Source organism: Hylobates moloch, unplaced genomic scaffold, assembly GCF_009828535.3.
Source record: "Hylobates moloch isolate HMO894 unplaced genomic scaffold, HMol_V3 SCAFFOLD_3, whole genome shotgun sequence".
NCBI classification, from domain to species: Eukaryota; Metazoa; Chordata; class Mammalia; order Primates; family Hylobatidae; genus Hylobates; species Hylobates moloch.
This window is the reverse complement of record NW_026652278.1, coordinates 143657653-143673219: the sequence shown is the minus strand read 5'-3', so window position 1 is coordinate 143673219 and position 15567 is coordinate 143657653. Positions and strand designations below refer to the sequence as shown.

Sequence of the window (15567 nt, the reverse complement as noted above, 5' to 3'; positions counted from 1 at the left end):
CTAGAATGAAAGTCAGGGGCACAAGGCCAGGCGCGGTGGCTCACGCCTGTAATCCCAGCACTTTGGGAGGCCGAGGTGGGCGGATCACGAGGTCAGGAGATCAAGACCATCCTGGTTAACACGGTGAAACCCCATCTCTATTAAAAATACAAAAAAAATTAGCCAGGCGTGGTTATTTGCTAGGAAGGAAGATCTAATTATTCTTTAGGTTAAAAAACAAAAACAAAACAACACAGCTAGAGACCACCTTTTGGGGGGCAGTTGCCTGTAGTCCCAGCTACTTGCGAGGCTGAGGCAGGACAATGGCGTGAACCCAGGAGGCGGAGCTTGCAGTGAGCTGAAATCACACCACTGCATTCCAGCCTGGACGACAGAGCGAGACTCCGTCTCAAAAAACAAAAAAAGGCAGGGGCACAATAAAGCTTCATAGACTTTTTTAAAAAAAGTAATAGGCTTTACTTTTTAGAGCAGTTTTAGGTTTACAGAAAAATGAACAGGAAAGTACGGGGAGTTCCCATATACCTTCTTCCCCTACCACAGCTGCCGTTATTATTAATATCTTGCATTAGTGCAGTACATGTGTTATTTATAACTGATGAGCCAATATTGATACATTATTATTAACTAAAGTCCATAGTTTAGGACTCAAATTTGAACCTCATTAGGGTTCAATTTTGGTAGTGTACATTTTATGGGTTTTGACAAATATATAATGACATGTATCTAATATTACAGATTATACAGAATTGTTTCATTGCCCTAAAAATCCCCCACCCTGCTCTCCACCGATTTATCCTTCTTTCCCTCCCCCTGAGCCCCTGGTAATCATTGATCTCTGTAGTTTTGCCTTTTCCAGAATGTATGTAGTTAGAATCATATATATCTATTGCAAACTGGCTTCTTTCACTCAGCTATATGCTGTTGTTTCCTCCACATATCTTCATGATTATAGACTTTAAACACGTTGTCATCTGTATTAAACACCTATTATGTGCCATACATGGTGATGGGTGCTGAGTAGACAAGACAAACAAGATTACTGTTCTTGATCTAAGCTTTGAAATTGTCCAATATTCAGTGTCCAGCAGCAATGAATTTTCCAAGGCAACAAGCACTGTTCCCGGTATGCTGAAGCTCTTCTCTTCATTCTCTGAGGAAATCACTTGCTTACATCATCATCTATGAGGAGATCAATGTTACCCATAATCCCATAACTGATTTACCATTTTCCAGACTAACCAGTTCCAGCTCCTTTGTGTAACAGGAATGAGCCCTGCTGGTTTAGTTTACAATGCAGATCCTCTTCTATTTTTTTTTTTTTTTTAAGAGACAGTGCCTTGCTCTGTCACCCAGGCTGGAGTATAGTGGCATAATCATGACTCCCTGCAGCCTTGAACTCCTGGGCTCAAACCATCCTCCCACCTCAGCCTCCCAAGTAGCTGGGAGCACAGCTGCATGCCGCCATGCCCAGCTAATTTTATTTATTTATTTATTTATTTATTTATTTATTTTGTGGAGACAGGGCCTTGCTATGTTGCCCAGGCTGGTCTTGAACTCCTGGCCTCAAGTGACCCTCCTGCCTCAGCCTCCCAAAGCATTGGGATTCGCGGCACCTGGCCCTATTCTAATTCTTGACTACAAAACTTGATGAAGCAAGAGAAAGGCAACTGCCCCCAAAAACGTGGTCTCTGGCTGTGTTGTTGTTTTGTTTTTGTTTTTTAACCTAAATAATAATTAGATCTTCCTTCCTAGCAAATAACTAACATACATCAATTCATTTCTGCTTATTGTCAGCAATAAAATCTAAAATTATAATTAAACTTTCAAAAGACAATTTATGAATCACCAATAATATTGATGAAAAAATACATAAGGCATCCTCCAAGTCTTTGACTGGCTTCTCCCCCCAAGATAGGCAAGATACTCTTATATATGGTAGATTTCATTGGATTAACAAATGGAGGAATCTAGTCCTAGGTTCTAATCAGTTTTGTTTCATTTAAAAACATTTCATGTTTCATGCTTCTTATCCTTGTTCATTATTGCTCACTGTTAAGATGGAACTAAATTGATGGATTTCCATGATAGTTAATGGCAGTTTTAAGTTTTCAGTGAACGTGGGGCATAGTTTACCCTAATTTAAGGAGCAAGAATGTATCCTTTTACACAGAGAGTACCTAAGCCATTTGAATTCTGCTATGTTTATCTCCTAATAAGACTAGATAATGTTAAAAATTGAATATATTACCAAACAAAGCAGTCTAATTGTACATATAAAATTAGAAACAATAGTTCTAAGAACATGAAAATATACAGCAGACTAGTAAGTTATTTTAGTTTTGTTTCCCCTTTAAGCACTGAGGTTTTCTGTACTATCCGTGTATTACAGAGTCATGAGAACCAAACCGGTTTTAGCCAGATTAGAAAATAGACTACATAGGATGATATCATGATGCTCGAAGAGATGAATTAAATAATTAAATCTCTGATTAATACAGGAACACAATGGTGATACTGAGATACCCTATTTGTCATAGAATCTTTTCCTAGATTTTATTTTAAAGTCTTAGGCCTACAAAAGAGGACTGTCAAAATGGTTATTAAATCACAAAGAATGTGAACGCCCACAAACAGACAATTCTTTTCATCCCTGCTGCAAGAAAGAAATCTATAACTGAAAGATAAGAAAATCTGGAAATGGGGCTATATGTAATATATTAAATTTTATATGAAGAATTGTGCATCTGTTTATGACCAAAAAAAATTTCTATACCAAAGATAAGAAGGGGATGTGATGATTTCAGTCATTCAGGATGATTATTATTGGTAATAAAAAAGAGCATTTTAAAATGAAAAATATTTAGAATAATAGCTTTTTTTCCCCTTGTGGTCTATATTCACTTGTAGGATGTAGCTGAAATTCTTTGCCTTAGAGATAATTCTTACTTTCTTTGAATACAAGCCTGTTATATATTTTTTCCTTCATAAATCTATCCTTAGATGACTTAATCACTGCTGCTGTTTTATTTGCTTCTTTTAATGAGGGAAGTAATACATGGAAGGAGCAGAAAATTGTTGTCAGACGAATGGGTGCCTGTGACTTGCCAGGCCCTAGGACAGGTGTGGCAGGGCATACAAGATGAGTGAGTCCTTGTATCCCAGCAGTTTGTAAAGGAGCCAGTGCTGGCTGGAGCCATGTTGGAGCCCAAGGCTCAGGAAGAATCAGTAATACTGATCCTGTCTTTATTTTAAATTCTGATATTTTGTTCAACATCAATTTCTTGCATTATTTTGATTTGTTAAAACATTTATTTAAAATACTATATTATATGCAATTAGAAAATGGAGTTATTCAATATGTACTGAATATGGTACATTCTGCAAGATACATTTTATAAAGGTGGGGGAATGTTCTAGATGAAAAGGGTCTAAAGAGACGTAACTAAATGCAATGAGTGAAACTTGATTAGATACTGATTTGAAAACACTGGGTTACTGAGTTATTTGGCATCCCCTTAAAGTTTGCAACTCAAGTAAGTGCCTCACTTGCCTCCCCCTGGTCCCAGCCCTGGAAAGAACACCAGGGGCAGGATGAACCGTGGGTGGAGGTGCCTGTGGGAATGAACACACATCTGGTTAGGGTGAGAGTAATCAGCAAAGCTTCCAGAAGAAGCTTTACAGGATGAGTAGGATTTCTGCCTGTTAGAGATAGCTGAAGGGAGGAGGCCCATGTGGAAAGAGGGCCTCTCAAGCAGAAAGAACATGGACAAAGGCATCAGCAGCACAGGCTTCAGTCAATCTGGGATGGGATGTACATAAGGTAGTAATGGGAGAAAAGGCAGAAAAGAAAGGTTTAGACCCTTCTGTGAGCTCCCTCTTTAATTCAGTGGGCAATTAATGAGCAGCCACTGAATTTTTTTTCTTTTGATTTTAAATGAAAATGCATTTTAAAATGTTTTCTGAAATTGTTTTCAGGCACTTTCATAAAATGTAGTTTAAAACTGAAAGTGTATTGTTGCTATTTTTTAAGATAGATGCCTCTTCAAATCCCTTGTAAAGTGCTGTAAGTGGAAGTAGGATATCAGAAATTTAGAAGCAAGTACATTCTGTCCCCTCCAGCTTTTTAGAGTATTGAATCATAATTGATATACAGTAAATTGCACATATTAAAAATGTACAACTTAGTAGTTTTGATGTGTGTACAGAACTGTGGAACCATCGTCACAATCAAATAATGCACATATCATTGCTCAAAAATTTCCTTAGAGCAATCCACTTTTCCTTCCTTTCCCCACTCTGCCTCTTCCCCAGATAACCATTGATCTGCTTTCTGTCACTATAGATTAATTTGCATTTTCCAAAGTGTTATATATATGGAATTATGCAATATGTACTGTCTATGCTACAGTCTAGAAGATGCTTCTTTTTTTCAAAATGTGGAGGAATGTTCCAGATTAAAAGACTAAAGAAATAAAAGAAAAAAAAACCAAATGCAATGGATGCAACTTGATTGAATGCTGGTTTGAAAACACTGTAGACACCACTAGGGAAAATTTGAATAGGATTGCATACAAAATGACAATAAGGAATCATTGTTAATTTCCTTGGGTGTAAAAATTCTATTACTTTTTATGTAGGAGCCTTGCCTAATGTTGCATTTTGAAGCATTTAGGGGTAAAGTGTCACAGTTTCTATAATTTATGTTTAAATGGTTCTGAAAAATATCTAAATAAAGCAATATGGAAACACTTTAACAACTGTTGAATCTATATAGTAGGAATATAGGTTTTCTACATAGTAGGACTATTTCAACTTCTCTGTATGTTTGAACTATTTAATAATAAAAGTTGGGAGGAAAATAGGACAGAAAATTTAAAATTGGGACTGTCCTGGAAAATGTAGGCTGTAATCAATCACCAAGTCCTTTTCCTATCAGTGTCTAACTTCTCACTGGTATCTTCTCTATATTCAATCTCAGCACTTCACACCTGATTTAGAATAAGCATATACCCTAAACAAAAGTAACAATAAATATTGACTCTCATGTCACATCATATACAAAAAGTAACTTAAATTTGATCATAGGGCCTGCATGCAAAAGCTAAAAATACAAAAAATTAGCTGGGCATGGTGGCTCGTGCCTGTAATCCCAGCTACTCATGAGGCTGAGGCAGAAGAATCCCTTGAACTTGGGAGGCAGAGGTTGCAGTGAGCCGACATCGCGCCACTGCACTCCAGCGTGGGCAACAGGGCAAGATTCTGTCTCAAAACAAACACACAAACAAACAAAAAAACCTATAACATTTCTAGAAGAAAACAGAGGGAAAAATCTTAGTGACTATGGGTTTGGCAAAGATTTCTTAAATATAACACTATAAAAGAAAGAAAACCAATCAATTGGGCTTCATACAATTAACATGCAAATTAAAACCACAGGGAGATACCATCACACACCTGATAGAATGGATAACAGTAAAAAGACTGACCAAACTAAGCATGGATGAGAATGTGGAATTCTCATGTACTGCTGGTGGGCATGTAAAATGATACTTTGAAAAACAGTTGAAACATTTCTTTAAAAATTACATACATACCTGCCAGATGTAAATGTATAATACTTACGCAGCCATTCAACCCTTAGGTTTTTCACTCAAGAGAAACGAAAGCAAAAGTCGAAACAAACATGAGTCCACAAATGTTCCTAGTAGCTTTATTTGTGATATCCCCAAGCTGGAAACAACTCAAATATCCATCAACAGGTGAATAGAAAAACAAATTGTGGTATACCCACACAATGGAACTCAGCAATGAAAAAAAAAAAAAAAAAACCAAGTCGTTGATACAGGAGGGAAAAAAACCAACTCAAAATAATTATGCTAAGTGAAAAACTCCAGACAAAAAAGATTTGTCTAATTATTTCCTTGTGATGATGTTTAACTTACACCTCTATGTTTTGGAAATTAGGCCTAAAGGCTTGATTTATTTTTGGCAAGAATACTTCCTAGATCATGCTGGGTCCTTCATATTGTATCACATGAGGAGGTAAATAGGCTGTTTCACTGTGTGATGCTAAATTTGATCGTGTGTTTAAGGTGGTGATTACTAGATCTCTTTTCTATGAAGGTATATTTTTTCCTTAGCAATTAGCAAGCAATCTGTGTGCTATACTTTAACCACAAGTGAATATCTTGTTTGGCATTTACTTTTTCCTAACAGTTTTAGCATCCATTGGTAATCCTTGCCTAAATTGATTATTCCATTGTTTGTTTGTTTTTTTTAAAAAAGGATTGATTTTAAAAATTCTGTTATTTCTTCTCAATGCATTAGCTGTTTTCTTCTTAGTCAATTGAAACTGAAAAGTTTTTGAATGGAACAACTTTTTCATGTTTGATTCCCTTGACAAATTCATATTCACTTCTTATGGCTCCACTCAATTAACCTCTCTTCTCAAACTCTAATAATTTCCTTCTCCTTCCTAACTTCCTAGTCATAGAGGCTGTTTTCAAACTGTATTGCAAATATCACTTTTTTTCATTCACTCATTTGTTCTGAATTTTTTTTGTGTCCATACTATGTCTTAGGCACTGTTCTGGGTATAAGGATGTATTATAGTGGCGAATAAATCAGATGAAGTCCCTGGCTTATATTCTAGTGGGAGTGGAGAGACAGATAAGAAAATAAATATAAATATTGGCTAGGCGTGGTGGCTCATGCCTATAATCCCAGCGCTTTGGGAGGCCAAGGCAGGTGGATTACTTGAGGTCAGGAGTTTGAGACCAGCCTGGGCAACATGGTGAAACTTTGTCTCTACCAAAAATACAAAAAATCAGCCAGGCATGGTGGTGTGCACTTGTGGTTCCAGCTACTCAGGAGGTTGAGGTGGGAGGATTGCTTGAGCTCAGGAGGCAGAGGTTGCAGTGAGCCAAGATCACACCACTGCACTGCACTCCAGCCTGGGCAACAGAGCCAGACCCTGTCTCAAAAAAAAAAAAAAAAAAAGAGAGAGAAAGAAAGACAAAGAAAAGAAATAAAAATATAATAGAATGTCAGATAGAAGTAAAGCAAAGCAGCTGAAGAGGAAGGGTAATGATGAGGAAAGGTGATGAAGCTATTTTAGACAGGAAGTCATTGGAACATGTATAGCTGACAGCCATCAGTGCCCTGCCCACATCCCCCAGGTCCCTTGGGATGATCTAGTATAAGCCAGTGTTACTGGAAGCACCTGTGACTCTCTGCCTGTGGCCCAAGAGCTTCTCTCTATGTGGCAGGTCCATGCTGGTGGAACAGCTCTTACCCAAGGGCAAATGGGAGTTGAAAGACAAACACCCCAGCTTTCCTGCCCCCGCTGGGTGGGAAAATTTTGATGTGTATTCCACATCTCCCAGAGGTTTTTGGTGGGATTGAGCCCCAATTGTTCTCAGTGGGTAACTTGGCAATTAAATATTCTGCTGGCCTCTTTCCTTGGCTGGCTCTTGTCTCCACTACTCTACTAGTTCTTCCTGGTACATTTTACACTTCAAACATACCACTTGTACTCAAATCCTTAGTTTTGGAGGAACCTAGCCTAAGTCACTAAGTCTTAGGAATTGCCCAAGGCAGGAGACCCTCAGAATGAGATTCTAGCATTGGATCACTTGCTGGCCAACAGAGAGCAGGTCAGCAAAACCCCATCACTGTTAGTAAGTGGGGCAGTGATGATCTCTGGAGTGCTATAGCATCACTATTACTAACAGTCTTGCCTGTGATTAACTGCGGTATTGTGTAGGTGATGGGGAAATGCACTGGCTAATAGAGTAGCTCTTGAACTGAAAGATACAGGGACAATGATAATTATGAGAACTGTGGAGCTGGTTGCTTGTTGTTAACTGCTAGAGAAGCCACAAAGGAAGGAAATAGCAGGCTCAGGTGAGGTAATCATTGACTTAGAGCATGGGTTAAGAGCCAGAAATCTTTCATGGCATCATTTAAAGGGAGTCTCATCTGTAGACAGAGGGTAGAATGAGCTGAAGAATAACACCCCAAGTTTGATCTTAAAAACAATAGAGCTAAAAAGGAGGCTGAGTTCACAGCCCACCAACTGTCTTTCTTTCTCTTTCTTTTTCTCTTTCTTTCTTTCTTTTTCTTTTTCTTTCTTTCTTTTCTTTCTTTCTCTTTCTTTCTCTCTTTCTCTCTTTCTTTTCTTTCTTTCTTTCTCTCTCTCTTTTTCTTTTTTCTTTCTTTTTTTTTTTTCAGGGTCTCACTTTGCCACCCAGGCTGGAGAGCAGTGGTGCGAACACGCCTCACTGCAGCCTCAGCCTCCTGGGCTCAAGTGATTTATCTACTCTCACCTCAGGCCTCCAAGTAGCTGGGACTATAGGCATGCACCACCATGCTCAGCTAATTTTTTTTTTTTTTCATAGAGACGAGGTTTCACCATGTTGCCCAAGCTAGTCTCCAACTCCTGGCTCAAGCAATCCACCCACCTCACCCTCCTAAACTATTCGGATTACAGGTATGAGCCACTGTGCCCAGCCCCCAAATTTCTAATGCTAAAGTAAGGGACCTGAAAAAGAAGGAGAGGGGCCCTGAGAGTTCCGATGGAGATATTTGGGTAGATGGGCTCGAGGACCTTAAAACCCCAGATTCCTCTTAAAACTGAGAGTGAGAATACTCTGGAGCGTTTCTCCTTGCTAGGAGAAATCAGACTTCTGTTGCTCAGAGACTTGCCAAGACCTCACGTAGCAAGGGTAAATGTCTTGCAGGACGATGCTTGTCTCTAAGGTCCATCCCTACCTCTCTTCATTGCTTCTAGACCAATAATGAGAAATCTTATTATGAGCCAAGCAAGGAAATACTGTTATGTGAAGAAAGGGGTTGTTCACCAAAAGCACTGCAAAACCTGGCAAATATGTACTAGCAGGAAGTGGGAGAACTCTCCTGGAAATGAATCTTAAAGGTGCCAAATCAGGGAGGGCAGAATATAAGACTGAATAGCGGACAGTTTGTTAATACAGGTGTATTATTCAGTGACACGGGACTCACTATCCTGGTAGAATGCCTAGAACTGTACCTAATACATTGCAGAAACAGCTCCTTGAAACTTGAAAATAATGATCAGATGGAGATGCTGGAACTTCTTAGAAGAGAGATGAAGAAGAGGTCAGCAAGTTCAAAGAGATTAGAAGTAAGAATGCATTTTTTTTTGTTTTTTTTTTTGAGACAGGGTTTCACTCTGTCACCGAGGCTGGAGTGCAGTGGCACAATATCAGCTCACTGCAGTCTTGACTTCCTGGGCTCAAATGATCCTCCCACCTCAGCCCTCCAAGAAGTTGGGACTACAGGCATGCACTACCATGCCCAGCTAAGTTTTGTACTTTTTGTAGAAATGGGGTTTTGCTATGTTGCTCAGACTGGTCTTGAACTTCCGGGCTCAAGCGATCTGCCCACCTCAGCCTCCCAAAGTGCTGGGATTACAGGTGTGAGCCACGGCACCTGGCCAAGAATGCATTTACTATGCAATACCAGAGAACCCACCAGCCAACAATGTTCCCTGGGAGGTCCTAGAGGACACTCCCTTACTAAAGTGATAAGCAATATGCTAGTATATTCTGAGAAGCTCAGAACTTCTTGTCCTCTAGATCAAGATTGATGGTAAGAAATGCCCTAGAGTAAATGGGAATAACAGAATTCTAGCAGCCAGGTTGGTGGTACTAGACCATCAGAGGCCCTGGGGATATAATTATGGTTATGTGTATCAGCCTGAATAAGTTAGGAACCTAATACTGAGTAGGAAACAAGTGAATCCCAGAAGAACACATGAGTCATTCAGATTTTGAAAATATGCAAAATGCCTTTTGGCTCTCTGAGCAGCAAGAACAAGTGCCTCACGAAAGGCAGCAAAAGGGGAACCAAGAAGAAAGTGGTTGATCTATTTTTTTTTTATTTTTGAGACGGAGTCTTGCTCTGTCACCAGGCGGGAGTGCAGTGGCGTGATCTTGGCACACTGCAACCTCTGCCCCCTGGGTTCAAGCAATTCTCCTGCCTCAGCCTCCCGAGTAGCTGAGACTACAGGTGAGCACCACCATGACCAGCTAATTTTTGTATTTTTAGTAGAGACGGGGTTTCACCATGTTGGCCTAGATGGTCTCGATCTCTTGACCTCGTGATCCACCTGCCTTGGCCTCCCAAAGTACTGGGATTACAGGCATGAGCCACCACGCCCGGCCTAGTTGATCTATTTTCTAAGAAAGACTGGTATGATGTGAAAGCACCTGCTATGTTCAACATAAGAAATATTGGAAAGACACTAGTCACCAGGACTGAAGGAACCAAAATTGCATCAGATGGCCTCAAGGATCGTGTGTTTGAAGTGAGTCTTGCTGATCTGCAAAATTATGAAGTTGCATTTAGAAAATTCAAGCTGATTACTAAAGGTGTTTGGGGAAAAAACTGCCTAACTTCCATGGCATGGATCTTACCTGTGGCAGAATGTGTTCCATGGTCAAAAAACGGCAGACATGATTGAAGCTCATGTTGATGTCAAGACTACTGATGGTTACTTGCTTTGTCTATTCTGTGCTGCTTTTACTAAAAAACGTAACAATCAGATATGGAAGACTTCTTACGCTCAGCACAAACACGTCTTCCAAATCTGGAAGAAGATGATGGAAATCATGACCCGAGAGGTACAGACAAATGACTTGAAAGAAGTGGTCAATAAATTGATTCCAGACAGCATTGGAAAAGACATAGATAAGGCTTACCAATCTATTTATTCTCTCAGTGATGTCTTCATTAGAAAAGTAAAAATGCTGAAGAAGACCAAGTTTGAGTTGGGAAATCTCATGGAGCTTCATGGCAAAGATAGCAGTTCTGGAAAAGCTACTGGAGAATAGACAGGTTCTAAAGTTGAATGAGCTGATGGATATGAACCACCAGTCCAAGAATCTGTTTAACACTCAGACATTTAAAATGGCAAATAAAAAGTCCTATTTGTGAAAAAAACATGGAAAATGAAAATTTGTGTGTATGTGTATGTGTGTGTGTGTGTATCACAGGTGGGTAAGCACAAAACTAGAATGGTTACTTCTGGGAAAAAAAGGAAGAAAATGGGGCTAGAGAGATGTATGCAGGGACTGCTAAGGTACTGGCAATATTCTTTTTCTCAAGCCAGCTGGTGAGTACACAGGTGTTCATTTTATTATTATTCTCCATACACATGAATAATGGTTTTTTGAACATACTTAATATTTAACAAAAAATAATGTACAGAAATAGAACCTAACCATAGTTCTCTATGTTTTTGACTCACAGTAGAGAGTAGTAAAAGGAACATGAGTTCCTTTGGCATTAAGTAGATCCAAATTCAAGCCACAAAGCTGCATAACCTCTGGGATGTTACAGTCTCTTAGTAATAGGCTTCTCACCAGTAAAATGGTTTTGGTAACAGTTACCCAGCAGGGTCATAGTAAGGATTAAATGAGACAATTTACATAAGTTTTATAGTCAGTGCCTGGCACCTATCAGGCGCTTAAAAATAATAGTTGCTATTCTATAACTTTGTCCACGCTTCCCATTTTTTCCCCCTTTTAGAAAGCTTTCATTTTCATCATTTCACTTCATTCAATTTAATGATTTCCTGCAAGCAAAGCATTATGTGGGTGGGCTATACTTTAATGTGTGGGTTTTTTTTTTTTTGTATTTTAAGTTAGTTTTCAAAATGTCATTATCTCATCTGAGTCTCAATTTCAATCCTCAGTGCCTAGCACAGGTTGGAACATGGAAGGAGACCAATAAATCTAAGCAAATGAGTGAATGTAATAGGCAGGTGTTAGGGGCTGAATTGAATTCTCCTAAAATTAATATGTTGAAGTGCTAACCCCCAGTAGTTCAAAATGTAACTGTATATAGTGATAAGGTCTGTAAAGAGGTGATTAAGTTAAAATGAGGCCATGGGGTGGGGCTAATCCAAGATGACTGATACCTTTAGGGGAAGAAACAGGAATGCACACACATATACACTAAGGGCCATTTCAAGACAGGGAGAAGGTGGACATCTGCAAGCCAAGGAGAGAGACCTCAGAGAAACCAAACCTTGATCTTGTACTTCCAGCCTCCAGAACTGTAAGACAATAAATTTCTGTTGTTTTAAACCACTTAGCCCATGGTATTTTGTTATAGCAGCCCTGGGAAGCTAACACAATAGGGCAAGTATAATTATCCCCAATTTACAAATGTCTAAACTGAATCTGAAGGGTTGTTGTACAGTTACATGAACAGTAAATGGGCAGAATTGGTACTTGAATCTAGGTGCCAAATTCTGGTTGCTTCCACTACAGTCTGCTTCTTGTCAAACTGTGCTATATTAAGATGCATCAATCTGTATGAACTCAATTTTTTAAATTAAATTATTTTTATCAAAGTAATACAGGGGAAAACAAGAGTTTCTTATAGTAAAGAAAACCAAGTATCACCTATCTTTCCCCTCGTTTGCCATGGCTTCCTTAGAGCAACCATTTTCCACTCTTTTAGGTGTTTTTTCCTTTAGTATTTGCATCTAACATGCTTATACATGTGTCATAATTTTTGAAATCAAGACATCACCTATTAATTTCCTACAATTAAAGATGAATCTTTAATGATCTTAAAACTCATGCATATCCCCATCGTCCCCCTCCCTTCATTTTAATATACTTTTATCACAATATTGATAACTTTTACTTCCATTTTGTCTTAGTTTTCTCCAGGTTAATTTTCTTTTTAACTTTTATGTTAGACTTTCCTCAAACATGTGGTGATCCTTGGTTGTTCATTCATGCTTAAGAGAAGGTCTGTTTTCTGCTTTACCCTGTGTCTTGAGAGGCAATTAGTGACTTCAATTTGTGACATTTTCTGGGGTTCTGCATCAAGGATCAGCCTGATAGTGCTGGACACTGGTGCAGGAACATAGGTTTTAGCTTTTTTTTCTCTAAGTCAGTCATTCCTTGTCCAAGTACTTTCTGTCTTCTAGAATTTCCTGACAATTCTTTTCTGCTGCCATCATCTCTTCTGTTCTCTTTGTATTTTTTTGTTCCATTTTCATTCCTTTACTGTTATCTTAGGGGGTTTTAGGAGGAAGTGGAAATACAGGTTTATAGCCAAGAGTTTACAGTTAAAATTTTGACATCTCTTGAGTTTTTATTATTAGTCAATAAATATTGGTTAGTATCAACTCAATTTAAATGAATAAAAATATCATTAGATAACTATTTTTTCCAGTTGCCTCTGCCAAACTTTCTTTTACACTGAAAACCTCAGTTTGTATTATTAGCAATAAGAGTAATATAATAGTTCAAACTTAAGTGTGACTTATATAAAACTTTTGTGCTTAGAGCGAGGTAAGGTGGGTGTCCATGGCATCATTTTAGTGATATTCCTGCTAAATACAAACACACTGAAATTGAGGGATATCCCACTGGGGAAGGATCTGGGTGGTGTGAGTTCCATAGCAGGACAAGGAGGGTTTATGAGTGGAGGACAGACTGCTGTATGGTGACACAGCCTGAGCAGGGGAGGAGAGATCCTTGCAGTAGGGTGACCTGACCCAGGGTACCAGATCTCAAGCAAGGTAAAGAGGGCATCCACACTGTGGGGTGTCCTGGGTGAGCTACCAGAGTGCAAGTCGAGTGAAGGGGGTGTCTACATGTGGGGATGGCCTGGCACAAGGGTCAGGGCACAGACTGAGGAGGACAGCGACACTGGGGAGGGAGCAGTGGCAGCAATGCAAGTTTGGTTAACGTACCAGGGGATGGATCAAACAAATAAATATATTAAGGCTCATGGGAGTCCAGTTTCTCACTTTGAAAGGAGTCATAAATATGGAAAGGGAGAAAGTTGGAATAATCCCTGAGGTATTGAATTAGGATTAGAATATCAGTGTGAACTCACAGAATGCAACGTTTCTGTATCCATATAACATCAATGTCAATGTTGTCATATACAGAGGTAAATGTGTATGTGAGTGTGTGTTTGTTCCCTAGAGCTGTCCACTGAGAGAGCCTGAGAGCTGTGAAACAAAACTGGAATCAGCAGACCTGCTCTGGTTGTGTGTGTGTGTGTGTGTGTGTGTGTGTGTGTTTTTGAGATAGAGTCTCACTCCCATCACCTAGGCTGGAGTGCAGTGGCATGATCACGGCTCACTGCAGCCTCCATCTTCTGGGCTTAGGTGTTCTACCAACCTCAGCCTTCTGAGTAGCTGGGACTACAGGCACATGCCACCATGCCCAGCTGATCGCTGTATTTTTTTGTAGAGACGGGGGTTTTGCCGTGTTGTTCAGGCTGGTCTTGAACTCCTGGGCTCAAGCAATCCATCTGCCTTGGCCTCCCAAAGTGTTGGGATTACAGGCATGAGCCATCACTCCTGGCCAGATCGTGGCATCTAAATACCATTTACCACTGAAAGGAATCAAGGCTCCTTGGTAGGGTGCCAGATTTGGCAAATGAAAATACAGTAAATATTTAGCAAAGAAGATATTATTGCATGGGACATACATGCAATATATATTTACCTGAAATTCAAATTTAACTGACTACCCTGTATTTTACTTAGCAACTTTACCCCTTGGAGAAATAACTGATTCCCATACTGGGTCAGGAAAGATATAAGATGAACCAGAACACTTTTTTGTGCAAGAAAAAAAGTAAATAATCAAGGAATGATGGGACGAAATGACACAGACACCAATTTAAAGGGACTCCCATTAGCCAAATATGGGAGCAATTTAAGCATCAAAATAAATAAATAATAATAGTAACAGGTTATAATCCATTTAACAAAATAGGAAACCATGAGCCTAATAGAAATAAAAAAATAAAATGGAAGTTTGATGAGGAATTGAATATTTATCTAGATCTTATCTCCACACAAAACACTTATTAATTCCATATGGACAAAACAGTGACTTCATTGTGGAGAAGCCTGGCAGATACCATTTTAATCAAGTGATTAAAGTGAATGTCATGAGTAACAGAAGGAATTAAAATTGAGCGTCATCTGATGAGATGCATTGAGAACGTAAAGCGATGAATATCATCAATTTAGTGATGTTCCTGCTAAAAGAAAACACGTTGAAACTGAGTGATATTCCACAATAACTAGCTGTAATCTTCAAAAGTACTGAGGTCATGGAAATAAAAGAAAAGCTGAGGAAACGTTTCAGAGAGAGGACACCAAAGACATGTGACAATTAAATGCAACACATTCTAAACTGGATCCATTATTTTTGCTATAAGGAATGTTACCTGGATAATTGATCAAATGATGGGATTTCAGGATTAGATATTATTGATTATCAAGGTCAACTGATAATTAAAAATGGATTAAAATTTAAATCAATTTAAATGAATTACAAAATCAATTTTTACGTTTTTTTTTTTTTGAGACAGACTCTAGCTCTGTCTCCCAGGCTATAGTGCAGTGGCATGATCTCGGCTCACCGCAACCTCTGCCTCCCAGGTTCAAGCGATTCTCCTGCCTCAGCCTCCTGAGTAGCTGGAATTATAGGCGTTTACCATCATGCCTGGCTAATTTTTGTATTTTTAGTAGGGATG

The 15567-nt window shown here is 39.0% G+C and overlaps 1 pseudogene; it reads left to right on the top strand.

Moving 5' to 3' along the window:
- The first annotated feature begins 8134 nt into the window (after positions 1–8134).
- Positions 8135–10934, top strand: LOC116480197 (small ribosomal subunit protein eS1-like; annotated as a pseudogene).
- The last annotated feature ends 4633 nt before the right edge of the window (positions 10935–15567 follow it).